The sequence below is a fragment of the Neltuma alba genome, unplaced genomic scaffold, assembly GCF_004799145.2.
Source record: "Neltuma alba isolate B1F8T4 unplaced genomic scaffold, ASM479914v2 tig00012180_pilon, whole genome shotgun sequence".
In the NCBI taxonomy this organism is placed as follows: Eukaryota; Viridiplantae; Streptophyta; class Magnoliopsida; order Fabales; family Fabaceae; genus Neltuma; species Neltuma alba.
This window is the reverse complement of record NW_021636723.1, coordinates 180029-194264: the sequence shown is the minus strand read 5'-3', so window position 1 is coordinate 194264 and position 14236 is coordinate 180029.

The following is a 14236-nucleotide window of genomic DNA, read 5'->3' as shown; positions in this document are numbered from 1 at the left end:
ATTGTTAATTAATATACTAAAGTTGTTAAAAGCATTACAAAAGTTGTTAACTGTTATATTAAAGTTGCAAAAAAATTTTAAAAAATTGTTTCCGGCTGCTAAAACTTGTTGAATTTCCCAGAAAACCTGTTGTTAATTGTTATATTAAAGTTGTTAATAGCGTTACAAAAGTTGTTAACCGTCATACTGAAGTTGTAAAAATTTTCAAAAAAAAAATTGTTTCTAGCCGCCAGAGCTCCGCGATCAATTGTTGAATTTCTCGAAAAACCTATTGTTAACTGATATACTGAAATTGTTAATAGCGTTACAAAAGTTGTTAACTGTTATACTGAAGTTGTAAAAATATTTTAAAAAATTATTTTCGGCCGCCAGAGCTTGTGAATTTCCTAGAAAACCTATTGTTAACTGCAATACTGAAGTTGTTAATAACGTTACAAAAGTGGTTAACTGAAGTTGTAAAAATTTTCAAAAAAATTGTTTCCGACCGTTGGAGCTCGGGTGACCAATTGTCGACTGGACGTTGGAGCTTTGGTGACAACCACCGCTAGAGTTCCGACGACCGGCCAGCTAATGGGGGCTTTGATAATTTAAAAACAATAAATAAAATAAATGGTAGTTTGGTCTTTTTATTTAACATGATAATCCCAATTTGATCTCATATGACCAAAATGGGATTTTGCAAATTCAGCGGACGTTTTTGTCATTCTCAAGTTAATCTGTCATTTTTCTGTCTTTTTCCCGAGTAGGAAATTGTCATGCAGACTTGAGAAACTCTGTACTGTGATCTGATTATGCATAATATGGGTTAAAATCGAATGTTCCATAAAAAGCAAGCTCTTTCTGGAAGCAAACAGATTCTTCGTAAGTAAACAGCACTTGTTTCCTTGGTTCACCTCTTTAGCCAACACACTTTTTATCACTTGACATCAGTCACACCCCATTTTCAAAAATAAAGCTTTACACAATTTGCGTGTATTTGCTGACCAAGCAGGAAACTTTTTAAAGCATATTCCGAACCACCAAACCAATTTCGATTCTTTGTTCACTTCAACTCCCATGTCATGCTTTATCCTGATCCTATAAAAACTGACGATAAAGATGAATCTGACTGTAAAAAAGGAATGTCAATGAAATATATTTATATATATATATATATATTTGCATGTTGATTCGAGTGCTTTTTAACGCGTCATGCTTGCTTCAGAGTCTCCCTCGACGTTAAGTAATCTCCGGTATAAATAACCTACCTAGTTTGCAGCAATTTCACACATAACATTGATCCCAAAACCTAAGCTCTTTCTCTCTCTGCCTCTGTGTATCATCTATATATTTGTCTGCCTCCATCTCTTGGTTCCCAGTTTGATCTACCAGCGGAACCCAGAGGCAGAATCAGAAGAAGCAGCGGCAGTTAAATTGAATTGTGAGTGGATCGAAGATGGTGAGCTTGAGAAGGTTGTGGAGGAAGATAAAGAAGGAGAAGAAGAGGTTGACACAGTACGACATTGATTCTTACAATAAGAACTTCGACGATGGTTGTTATTCCTCCGATTCAGACAGTGCTTATTCATCCTTCTCTGGTCGTTTTGCCGTTCTTAATTCCAAGGTTTCTTTCGACAAGCGTTGTGAAGAGAGTCGTGAAGAGATTAGTGATGATGATGCCAGCAGCGAACCGAGTTGCTGATCAGAGTTTTTCAATTTAGACCAGAAAGCGGAGGTGTAGCTTACCTGTAAATACATATAGAGAATTGTAAATTGTGAATTGTGACCTTGTTGATTCTTAAGTTGTTGCTGAAATAATTATTAATTTAATGAAGTTTTTTCGTATTTATATTTCTATATATCTTTCCCTTAATGAGTTGAGAATAATAAAATTAAAGTAAACAAATATTTCATTTATGGTTGTTAGTTTAATTTATTGTAGATGGAATCAAGCATTTTGAGCAAGAGAAAGTGGAACACGTAGAGGTAAAAATCAAGTCATGATGGGAATATTATATGTCATAATATGAAAGTTTAGTTGTCTCAGAAACGCTACTAATAAATAACTAAAAATTTAAGACAAGAAAATAGTTTTAATTGCAATTAAAATTTCGGACATTTACTAATTTTAACAACCCCTTCGTATGTGTAAGGTAGTTATCATATACATAGAGAGAGGGAGAGATGGGGGGAGGGATGAAGTAATTTCTTTCTATTGTGTACTTTTTATTCTTTTGTCCCCATCTTTTTATACTACTGGAGACCTTATGATGATTAAATACTCTTCTCACTACTGCCTCTGTTCTCCTCCTTTAATTTTCATATATAGGATATCAAATTGAAATAATTACCAAAAATGGGATCAGACAAAATCAATATGACAGAAAAGTACGCAGCAGCATTGCTATGCAGAGACTTAGGAAGTATCTTCTCTGATCTAATTATGCAATATTAAGACCAAAAGGATTTAACGGAATGTTCCCTTTTTTTTTTTTTTAATACAAGGAATGTTGCATTTTATAAACAACGAGTTTTTGGAATCACCAAATTCTTGGTAAAGGTGAATCTGAGACCTTTTTACCAATTGAACATCACACTGAAGTTGCCCATGTTCATCTGACTCCATGAGACTATAATGCACAGTCACAGCCCATTTTCAAAAAATAAACTTCCTAAAAACATATTCCTAACCGCTGAATCAATTTTGATTCTTTATTCATTTCAACTACCATGTCACGCTTTATCTTGATCCTATAAAAGCTAATGACAAAGGTGAATCTGACTGTAAAGCGTATTGTATATTCGATTACTTTTTAACACGTCATGTTAGCTTCAGAGTTTCCCTCGACATTAAGTAATCTTGAGTATGCAGCACCTTCATGCATACGCACAACGTTGCTCCTAAAACCTAAGTTCCCTCTGCATGTTTCTCTGTCTATATATCTGTATTTCTTTCTTACAGGTTCAGCAGAAACGGCAAAAGCAGTAGACGAATTTAAGAAGAAGAACTTGAATTCTGTGAGAATATCGAAAGTGGTGAGCTTGAGCTTGTTGTGGAGGAAGGTGATGAAGAAGGAGCAGAAGAAGTTGTTACAATACGACATTGATTCTTACTCTCAGAACTTCGATGATGGTTATTCCACTGACCCGCATGAAGCTTCTGGAACTTTCTCTGCTGGTTTTGCCATTCAATGTTCTACTAAGGCTTTTTGATAAGGGTTGTGAAGTACCGAGTGATGATAATAGCAGTGTTATGAGTCCCTGAAAATTCTTTTAGACTGGAAGTTTTACAATTTGTTGTGTGTACCCAGGTATCGCTTACCTGTAAATTGTAACGTTTTCGTTTGCTTGTTCTAGGACTGAGTACAAAAACATGTGTCTGCTTTTGTTCAACACACACATGAGAGGTGTGAAGGGAACATGGTGAGAGTGGCTCCACATAAAAGGAAACTAAGATAGTATACATGGTTTTAAAAGTAATTTTACAGTATAGGAAATAAATATATGGAGAAGTTTGCCTCAATTTACAAATTTTTTTTTTTTAAAAGTAATATTTGGGTGTTCCAAATACCCCCATAGAAATAGTGATGCAAAAGCACGTGGCAAGCAAAGGCGGAATGAGGAGGGAAACAGGTTATACGAGCTAGTGTTTATTAAGATTTTAATTACAATTTAACTTTATAATATTATGACACTTGAAGTTGAACTGCCCTTAATTGTCGCTTTGGGGTTACTCCAAAAATTAACCGAATTAATGCAGTATAGTGCACAACTCGGGTCGTTTCACTTTGAGGAGCCGAAAACGAAATTAAACCCTAATAAATAAATGCAAGTAACCTAAACTATAAAAAGAGATTTTTAATTTTGAAAAGCTGTTAATTAAATACTACGAATCAAATTGAAATTAAAATACTTTTTTTTGTTTTTATATAAAAGTGATTAAAATGAATGGAGATTAAAGAAATGAAAATGAGAGACACAGATAACACTGATAAAAATCAATCCTCCAATTCAACAACGCAGGCAATCATCACTCTAAAAGATGTGGGAGTTAAAAACAATGAATTAAGAATTATAATTAAGCTTTTGATCCAACAACCGAGCCACCTCGAGTTGCCACAAAATATTTTCCTAAAATCCCAACTTACTAACTGCAACCAGAATAGTAAAATAGGATTAAGGATGCTAAAAACCAATGCTTAATTAGAACTCTTAAATCCAAAATAACAGAATTAAAGCTAGCAAGAGACTATATGATCCAAAATTCCAAGCCACCTTAGAAAATCACAATATATTAACTCCAAAATCAATACAAATGTCATAACCACAACATCATAATTGAAATCAAAGCTATAAACAGCCCAATGTCAAATGCTAAACAATAATCCAGCCACAATAATTTCCACAGATAATCAGATTTAACAATACGAAATTTTCTAATAATTAGAATAACTATCCTAAGACCTAGGAATTGTTAAACAATTATTAGACAGGAAATTAAAGCAACTAAAACTCCCCTTTGATGATCTAAGCTCCTGCCATTATTGTTGAATTAGAGAATTGTGAAGCTAGCCACGCTTTGCCATGATTTCAGAATCTCCTTCTATCAGTTTCCTCCTACACTCGGCCATGGCAGTGAAGAAGACGGTGGTGATGATGATCCTGTTCACGCTTCTGGTCCTGCCGTCAGCTCCTTCCTTTGCTCTGTTTGCTGTTCACGCTGCTACTCGCCTCTGTTTCGCTGTCACTGAGGAGGAGGAGGAGATGATGAATAGTGCTTCGCTGGTCTCACTGGTTCTGTTGACGCCGAAAATAACTCACGGAGAAGACCGAGGAAGGTGATGATGTCGCTCCAGCTCGTGTCTGCTCGCTCTGTCCGCCGCACCTCAGCTCTGTTTTCAGCTGGCGTCTTGCTCTGCGGCTTGTTCTCTGATCCTTTCTCCAGCCGCGCCCAGGAGAGAAAGAAGATGAGGCCGCCGGCTCCTTGCGTCTCCTGCGTGCAGCTCGTTCGGCCTCGCCTGCGTCTTCTGCGTGTGTGCGTTCAGCTCGTTCGGCCGCCGCTCCGCTTCGTTTTTGTCTGTCTCCTCTCGCCCCCAGCTTCCCGGATGAAGATGATAATAATAGATGATAATTAGGTTGGGGCAAAACGCAACGTTTTGCCCCCCTAATTATTATTATTATTATTTTTTTTTATTTTTTTTTTTATTTTTTTTTCCTTTTTTTTCTTTTTATATTTTTGAATCTTCCAAGAACCTGCAAGCAAAATTCAAGGATAAGGTAGCATTAATTGTCCTCAAAAATTAATTAGTCACAATTAAACCAAAATATGACAATTTTGCCCCTATAAAATAATAATTCAAAATAAAACAAAATAAATCAATTAAGGCAAAAAGGGACCAATTAAGCTGACAAAACTCATATAAAAGATACCAAAATATATAAAAATAATCGAGTTTGTCAACTCCCCCACACTTAGCCTTTTGCACTCCTGGGCAAAACTTCATTAAAGAAGAATTCAATAGAGAGACTCAATGCAAGCAAACATAAAACTAACTAAGCATGAATGTGCAATTAACTCAAGCAACCTTTATTCCTAATCAATCAGCATCATAGATACTTCAGTGCAAAGAAATTAACATAAGAAACATAGCAAGATAAAGGAAGAGAAACACAATAGAGCTCACATAGGGTACAAGTATTTCACTCATCTCTCAAATGGGAAAAATTTCACTCAATCCACCTAGATTAGCACCTACCATAAGCTTGTAGAGATTCTAATATCTCCACTACTAACATACCTTAGACTCATGATCAAGGGGACTTGAAGGGTTGTAATGTTGGAAACTATGGCCAAATGAATAAAATGGACTAACAAATGAAATGCTTGAGTAATAAAGTATCAACTCAAAGTGAGCTTAAGTACAATCATAAAAGAACACCAAAGTGCAGATTTTAACCTTTTGAGACAGAAATCATTGCTCTTCAAACCACCATGGAATGCCTTATTTCAAATTTATTCTTTTGTTGCAACTTATTTTCTCTTTTTCTCTCTTTTTTTTTTTATAACTTTCTTTCTTTGGCTTTTTCTAAACATTTTCTTCTCTTTCTTGCCTTTTTCTATTTCTATTTCTTTTTTTTTTTTTTTGCATCCAAACCCAAGAAGGCAAAGATATAGACATTATGATGTACTTTTCAAAATGAAAAATCAGATAACTCATGCAAAACATTTGCTAAAAAGTAGTGAATGGAATGAAAGTGAAGGCTCAAAGGGGTGAACAAAGGTTAAATGAAGTGGTTTGTGTTTGGGTAAAGGTTTAGAAATGAATGCCCCTATCATCTTCACAAATCTAGGTATTAATGCAGCTTTGAAAAAGAATCTAAACAAGTTCTAGAGGCTAACCAAAACTAGGTGAAAATCACACAAGATGAGAAAAAAATATATGGCTCAACAATCCTTCCATTAAGGCTTTCTCTAAGATGTTTTCTTCTTAAGGATCAAGCTATGAAACAAGGTTAATAACACTGCACTAAAAGTATTCTACTATGCTAATTAACTAAGAACAGAAATCACTCAAATCAAATGCAATCAAACTCAGCCGTGCAATATTCACAAGTATTGTTCAAAAAGATTTTAAAAGAGATGCCCAAGGATTACAAAAGTCAAGAGTCAGCAACAGAGAGAACAACAACTCGCCCATACAGCAGTGTAAAACACTGAGGCGAATGAAAGCAGGCGGACAGAAAAACTAGCAGCAAAATTCCCAAGCAAGAATCACTCTCAAATCATGCAATGCAATTCAGAAATCAACCAATAAGGCAAAGAAGAGAGCAATTATAGCAGCAATACTTAGGAAACAGAAGCAAATCCAAAGGCAAATTTTTTTTTTTTTTTTTGAAAACAAATCCTAACAAAACATAACACTTACTCCCCCACACTTAATCCTTGCATTGTCCTCAATGCAAACTTAGACTAAAGATATAAACAATTGGAAGCTCAAAATGTGCAAGGACAAGGTAGGGAAAGTACTGCATGCAACTAAAAACAAACAATAAAACAAAACACAAGCTACCTTTTACTACTGGCTATGTCCCTCCCCCACACTTATCTCACAAAACAAGCAAGTAATTCAAAAGATAAGAGTTAAGGAAGGAAAGGGACAACCTTTAGAACGAAATCTCTTCAAGCACTTGTAGGAGAAGTTCTCATCCCGGATGAGAAACATATAACTTAGCAAAAAGGATTGCTCTTGATGATTGCACTTTCTTGGTGGTGGCTCAGGGTCAATTGAAAGAGGTCCAAGAGCATATGATGGAGTTTGGTGTTGAGGAGATCCCTTCCAATTATGTGCCTGCACAGAAAACAAGCCAGCAGCAGTACCAAATCTAGCAATAGAAACTTCAAGAGATTTCAAATAAAGTAAAGACATTTTATGATCCAGGCTCTTCAAGTAGCTACAGCATCCAAGAAAGTCAATGATACTCCCATCAGTAGGAGTCAAACAATCATTTAAAGTTTCAAAACACTTAGGTTCATGTGAAGTGGAAACTGAAGAATCCAACTGACAGTTATTGGAGTACAGCACATCACTATCACATTCACAAGAGGTGGGAGGTAAAAGCATGAAAGCAGAAGAAGATTCATGCAGAATACTACTATTGACACAGCTAACTAAATCAGGAGGCAAATCACAAGACAAAACTTGTTGGAAAGACTCATCTACATGCATAATTTTGTCAATCAAAATTTCGGAGTCTTTCTCAACAACACTAGAAGCTACTAACCTAAAGGAACTATCATGCACTTGGTTCTCAAGGCAATGATCATTCTCACATTTGTCATCAATAATTGCACTCAAACTAGATTCAGCAACCTTAATGTTCTCATACTTATCAATAACAGCACTTTCAACACTAGGAAGAGAAACATAGTTGGCATGTGAATCATCACACAAAACAGCATCTTCATCCAAATCACTACCACTAAGAGCAACAAGATGAGTATTAGCATGTTCAAAAACATGAGGGGATTCACAGACAATTTCTTCATCCACCTCAATATCACTCATATTATCAAAAGCTTCAACAGGGATAGTAGTTATAGCACAAGGGTCAATCTCCTCAAGAAGAGGAGCAATATTACCTGATGTAAGGCACGAGTCCTTGTGAGTTTGCGGATGTTCTTGCTTCATCTCAGCCTCTTGCATGAGTGAATTTGGACACTTTGATTCATCCTTTCCCATCCCAGATTCAATTTGCGCTATATCACTCAAGAACTTACCCAATGCACTTTGACATTCTTCTAACTCTTCCTCTGATTCCTTAGAAATTCCAGATATTTCTACCTCTTCAAGTAATCCATGGTAATATGAATTTAAGCGGTCGTAAGCTTCTCTTAAAAATTGTATCTGTTCCTTCTTAGGAATAGTAAGAAATGGGTCATGTTCATTGAATTGATATTCATGAGATTGGGGGAGAGAATGGTACTTGGATTGGGACGAGGGTTGGTGGTAGTATTCATATGGAAAAGGAGGTGGTTCTTGGTGGTGTGCATATGGTAGAGATATATGATTAAAGTATGGTTGGTGAGGCGGGAGTGATGGGTTAGGTGATTGATGTGGAGGATGGTTCATCCAAGAGGTGTCATGAGCATAGGTGTGATTAGGCGTTTGAGACACTAGCTGAGCTTGGAAGGAGTCCAACTGTTGTAACAACTCGTCAATCTCTTGAGAATATATTGAATTAGAAGGTGCTTCATTCCACGTACTATTTCCTGCAAAAATTTGAGAATGTGAGAATAGATCATGATTGCTATTAAACCAAGCCATGAAAAACAGAAAAACAAAAAACAAATGCAAACTACTAAAAAAAAAAAAAACTAACAAAAATGAAAACTAAAAAGGCTCAACAAATGAACCCCAATCAAGGCTACTTGACACTTAATTACTAGGGAACCAATTTCTTGGCTCCCCGGCAACGGCGCCACTTGAAGTTGAACTGCCCTTAATTGTCGCTTTGGGGTTACTCCAAAAATTAACCGAATTAATGCAGTATAGTGCACAACTCGGGTCGTTTCACTTTGAGGAGCCGAAAACGAAATTAAACCCTAATAAATAAATGCAAGTAACCTAAACTATAAAAAGAGATTTTTAATTTTGAAAAGCTGTTAATTAAATACTACGAATCAAATTGAAATTAAAATACTTTTTTTTTGTTTTTATATAAAAGTGATTAAAATGAATGGAGATTAAAGAAATGAAAATGAGAGACACAGATAACACTGATAAAAATCAATCCTCCAATTCAACAACGCAGGCAATCATCACTCTAAAAGATGTGGGAGTTAAAAACAATGAATTAAGAATTATAATTAAGCTTTTGATCCAACAACCGAGCCACCTCGAGTTGCCACAAAATATTTTCCTAAAATCCCAACTTACTAACTGCAACCAGAATAGTAAAATAGGATTAAGGATGCTAAAAACCAATGCTTAATTAGAACTCTTAAATCCAAAATAACAGAATTAAAGCTAGCAAGAGACTATATGATCCAAAATTCCAAGCCACCTTAGAAAATCACAATATATTAACTCCAAAATCAATACAAATGTCATAACCACAACATCATAATTGAAATCAAAGCTATAAACAGCCCAATGTCAAATGCTAAACAATAATCCAGCCACAATAATTCCACAGATAATCAGATTTAACAATACGAAATTTTCTAATAATTAGAATAACTATCCTAAGACCTAGGAATTGTTAAACAATTATTAGACAGGAAATTAAAGCAACTAAAACTCCCCTTTGATGATCTAAGCTCCTGCCATTATTGTTGAATTAGAGAATTGTGAAGCTAGCCACGCTTTGCCATGATTTCAGAATCTCCTTCTATCAGTTTCCTCCTACACTCGGCCATGGCAGTGAAGAAGACGGTGGTGATGATGATCCTGTTCACGCTTCTGGTCCTGCCGTCAGCTCCTTCCTTTGCTCTGTTTGCTGTTCACGCTGCTACTCGCCTCTGTTTCGCTGTCACTGAGGAGGAGGAGGAGATGATGAATAGTGCTTCGCTGGTCTCACTGGTTCTGTTGACGCCGAAAATAACTCACGGAGAAGACCGAGGAAGGTGATGATGTCGCTCCAGCTCGTGTCTGCTCGCTCTGTCCGCCGCACCTCAGCTCTGTTTTCAGCTGGCGTCTTGCTCTGCGGCTTGTTCTCTGATCCTTTCTCCAGCCGCGCCCAGGAGAGAAAGAAGATGAGGCCGCCGGCTCCTTGCGTCTCCTGCGTGCAGCTCGTTCGGCCTCGCCTGCGTCTTCTGCGTGTGTGCGTTCAGCTCGTTCGGCCGCCGCTCCGCTTCGTTTTTGTCTGTCTCCTCTCGCCCCCAGCTTCCCGGATGAAGATGATAATAATAGATGATAATTAGGTTGGGGCAAAACGCAACGTTTTGCCCCCCTAATTATTATTATTATTATTTTTTTTTATTTTTTTTTTATTTTTTTTTCCTTTTTTTTCTTTTTATATTTTTGAATCTTCCAAGAACCTGCAAGCAAAATTCAAGGATAAGGTAGCATTAATTGTCCTCAAAAATTAATTAGTCACAATTAAACCAAAATATGACAATTTTGCCCCTATAAAATAATAATTCAAAATAAAACAAAATAAATCAATTAAGGCAAAAAGGGACCAATTAAGCTGACAAAACTCATATAAAAGATACCAAAATATATAAAAATAATCGAGTTTGTCAGATATATTAATTTAGATTTTAAGGTATTGTTTTAATCTTTTTGAATATTATAAATAGTTAAATGAGTCAACCCATCTAACTTAGATGCTGGCTCATTGGGCTTTCGAGTCACCAAATTAGTGGGTTGAACAGGCTAGCTCATCGGACCCAATCCATTTTAATTTTAACACTCCTATGCCAATTATATGTGAATCGGCGGAAAACTAAATGTTGAATAGTAAACACTAAATAAACAAATAAAGAATACAGCTTAAGCACTAGAGGCTCCTCCCATTGCGTCGCTAACCCCAGCCTCTCCATGTTGATCATATAAAGCCCTCTTTTTATCATCTGATAGTACCTGACAGTGTTGTACTTCAGAATTCAAAAGATACAATCATAAACATTATTGAACAAAATATATGTTATAATCATTCCAAAAGATACTTTTCCAACTCTATCTAGGATAAATTTCGGAATTAGTTTGAAAACCATCACGCACTACCAGTTAATATCCAACAATAAAATCCTTATTTTCTAAAATCAACCACCATTACCTCCTTATGAATCTACTCCTTACTTTCTCCAAATTGAAAAAAAAATCAAATAATAATTTTCTCCATACTTTTTCATGTCCAGGCTTGAAAGGAAGAGACATCACAGATTGCCAAAGAATAAAATTAAATTGATAAATTGATTCTAAAAGTTTTCTGTAGTTGCAATCTTCATATCTCCTACAAAATCACTATTACGTTAATGACTTTAAGGTTTACCATATCCAATAAAGGTATATACATTCATTAGACAATAATTAGCTTCAAAATTATTGATGTATAGAAAGGGTTGAAAAAGCTTGTCTTGAAGATTATTCTATATATCTCCGTGATGCCCTCACTTGAATAATAATCTTGCATCATTCAACTTGACTAGATAACATATAGCCTAATTTACAATATAAATCACCTGTAAGTCATGACTAGTCAATGAAAAATTTGCATCCATTGAGGGCAGTGAAAAATTTGCGTCCATTGCAATGAAAATTATCAGGTGCTAAAATACTAATATTTCACATAATTAGCTGAAACGTCACTACAAAAAAAAAACATCAAATTAGCGGCAGAATTTAGTGACAGAATTTTTTTCATTAATCAAAATTAGCAACGGATTAGTAACAGAATTTAGTTGGCGACGGAATTTTTTGTCACTAATTCCACCATCACTAAATAATTAGTTATGGAATTCGGAATTCCGTCACTAATTAGTGACGAATTACTAACAGATTAGCGACGAAAATTAGTAACAGAAATTTTCTGTCATTAATCCTTTGCTAATTAGTGACGGATATTTCACAAAAATTCTGTCACAAAATAATGATGGATTTGTGACGAAAAATTATGTCACTAGTCTATCCCCTAAATTTTTTCATTTTGTAAATTTAAAATACCACATCATCGCCACGTGTTCATCACTATGAGCTGTCACATCATCAATGGCTGCCACCTCACCAACTCCTCTCTCTTTGTCACTAATTCGTAGCTTATTAGTGACGGATATCCCACAAAAATTCTGTCATAAAATAATGATAGATTTGTGACGAAAAATTCTGTCACAAATTGGTGACGGAAATTTCCGTCAGTAATCCATCACTAAATTTTTTTATTTTGTAAATTTAAAATATCACGTCATCACCATGTGTCCATCACTATGAGCTGCCACATCATCAATGTTATCACCTTACCAACTCCTCTCTCTCTCCCATGTTGCCATGTTATCTCATCGCCCACGTCATCACCACGTGTCCCATCATTGGATGCCACCTCAACTCCTCCTCTCTCCCATGCAATCATGTCATCATAGCGTCCATGTCATCACCATGTGTCTATCATTATGAGCCACCACGTCATCGCCTTGCCCACATCATCGCCATATTACAAATTAAGCCAATTTGTGAAGAAGTGTTGATTCGAACCTGAGACCTCTTACGCGCATGTTGAAACCTTTGCCAGTTAAATTGAGAAGCACCTATGAAATTCTTTTACAATATAAAATATATAATATTTATTATATATATTTGTAAATAATAAATACAAATATATAAAATAAATATATATACATAATTTAATATATATTATATAATTTAATATATTATTATTTATTTCAATTTAATTTTTACATTTAAGTAAATATTTCTAATAATTTATATTTTTATTCAAATATTTAATAAAATAATAAGTATATTATTTATTTTTATTTTCTTTTATAATATTGTATTTTTTTAATTTTAATATAATATATTACTGAAAAATTATGATATATTTATTTTTATTTTAATAATAAGTTAAAAGAATAATTATTATATATTTATATTTATTTTTTTGCAATGGACTAGTGACGGAAAAATTCTGTCACTAATTTTCATCACAAAATTTTCGTCACTAATGAGAGTTAGTGACGGATTGGTGACGGAAATTAGTGATGGAATTTTTTCATCACTAATTTCTGTCACTAATCATTTAAAACAAAATTAGCTATGAACTTGTGACAGAATTTAGTGACAGAATCTTAATCCGTCTCTAAGTTAGTAATGGAATAAAATTCTGTAATAATCCTTCACTAATTTAGCAATAGAAATTTTGCGTCACTAAATTTCATTGCTAATTTTAGTGACGGAATTTGTGAGAGATTATTGACGGAATGAAATTCCATCGCTAAACTCCATCACTAATACCCTGTTTTTTATAGTGCGTCTTTCATTTTTTCTTAATTCAAGTAATGATGACAATATCCTCTGAGATAAGAGCAAAATCTGTGTTCTTGCTTGACTGTCATTATCATTAAGTCCCGTGAGAAATTAAAGAGGCCTCTGCTATTGAATCATCTTGGCATACTCTGTGTTCAAGTACACTGATAAGTAGGGAGAGGCGCTAACGCATCAAATTCATCCCATAAATCGTTTAATTTTGTCTTGTAAAATAGGTAGAAACACTTGAAGTGCTTTGAGTTTAGGAAATAATGGCTTTATGCAAAGTAAAAGTTCTACTCCATCTGTCTTATGAGAATGTTCCTTCAGATGTAGCCATACATAATGAGCACTACTAGAAAAGACCATCCCAATAGCTATTTGTTTGTCTACAGAGTTGATCAACTATAAAAGAACTATAGCGTTATAGCAATCCCACAAATCAGGGTGTTCTGGTTCCTATGCTTCATAGAGACATGTCCCATCAAGAATTCCAAGCTTGTTCTGGGCAAAAAGAGTGAGCTTCACAGACCTACTCCATGCTTCATTATTTTCAATTCCTTATAGCCTTGTGAGACAAGTATGACAAACTATGTATCCAAGGCATGTAGGTAGAATGGATGAATAAATCAATGGGTGGATTAGTCTTGGGAGAAGTTTCTTCCTCTCTTTCTATTTTCTTTAGGCAAGATTCTAAAATAGAGAAATAGAAGGTAGAGGAAGAAAATCAATAGTCTCATAAAGGGAGAGAAATGAACACATTGTAATTTTTCGACAACCTTGACAATGAC